Raw genomic sequence first — 1,420 nt, 5'->3', positions numbered from 1 at the left:
TTTGGAATTCCTGGCACGGACCCGCCAAGTAGTACTCGATAAGGAATCACCTAAAGTTTTATTTAATTATTAAATAACTATTAAATCATAACCAACTACGAGAAACAGTAGTAATGTAAAAGAGTAGTGAAAACGTTATAGGAAATTTTGAAAATACAATTAAAATGATGGGCCAGTGCCAAATCATATAATAGGCAAACATGTAGTGACTTATGTACTTGGCCTCAATAATCTGATATCAATACTTTTTATTAGAGGAATACACAGCATTCCTGTACTTGACGAAGTTTTTTACACGTAAGTGTTTTTTGGGGCATTCAGTTTGCTTGCAACATTCTACGCCTTCATGGGTTCGCGGCATATTATTGAAAAGGTTCCGTTCACTATTACTTTTCTACGAGTGCTATAGTTCATCCCCGAGTTTCATGTGTTTTTTTTAACAAATAATCGAACGTGAGTAACTACAGAAATATAAAGTTTCCAATTTATATATCACAATAGCTCGGTAGCACACGTGCTTGGTGCTGGATTAACGTCCAAGAGTCTCGAGTTCGGAACTCACTTCTCATCCCTTTTTCTTTTTTTCTTAATGATTAACTTTGCTTATTGGTTAACCTAGTTAACTTAAGATTCATTAAATATATGATTATATTAGTCTACAAATATTGTATTATATTACATCGTACCAGTCTCTCTTGTACCAGAGATGCTTCGAGTAAAGAGTCTCGGCGGGCCGTACCCCGTACGGCGGGTTGCCTGTGCTTAGCGCGAGACTCGACCGAGTCTCTTGAAACATTCCCGCGGCTTCTGCTAGCCGTTTTTATTTCTTTCTTCTAGTTTGAGAGTGTCAGTTCGCTCTGCGTTTTCAAATATAGAGTGAATGAATATAAGAAAAAGGAAAGGCATTATGATTTCTGTGCGTACAAAGGATATGCAAACGGAAACTACTACAATTACACTTGTTTTATTTCGCGTGTGGTTTAGTTAGGACTGCACTATTTTTGAACTTCCCCCTCACATGCGAGCCATGCAACACCGGGCTGAAAAGAATTAAACCAAAAATAAATGAAGATAAAAAAGTTCCCGTCTTTAGACGCGAACTCGGCATCTTACGATTACGAAGTTGAATCGTTGCCAACTCGCCCAATGCATGTTCTTCATATATGATAATCCATATCTGGTGGAAGTTGGCAGCCTCACTTGTTGCGGCACGGACTCTCATGAAAATGCAAGAGAAAAATTGACAGCGATGGAAAATATCTCGTTTCGTTCTCTTAACGCTTTTGCGTTTGTAACGTAGATACATTTCTCCATTTCATTTTTTGTTTTAATGTGCCGTGGTCGCAGCATGGTCCGGTTAAAAAAAAAATTTATTAACACTTGCACGTATGGTTCTCTTAACGCTTTTGCGTTTGTAACG

This window comes from Cephus cinctus, unplaced genomic scaffold (assembly GCF_000341935.2).
Source record: "Cephus cinctus unplaced genomic scaffold, Ccin1 Ccin1_scaffold0353, whole genome shotgun sequence".
Taxonomy (NCBI): Eukaryota; Metazoa; Arthropoda; class Insecta; order Hymenoptera; family Cephidae; genus Cephus; species Cephus cinctus.
Note: the sequence above shows the minus strand (reverse complement) of the source record.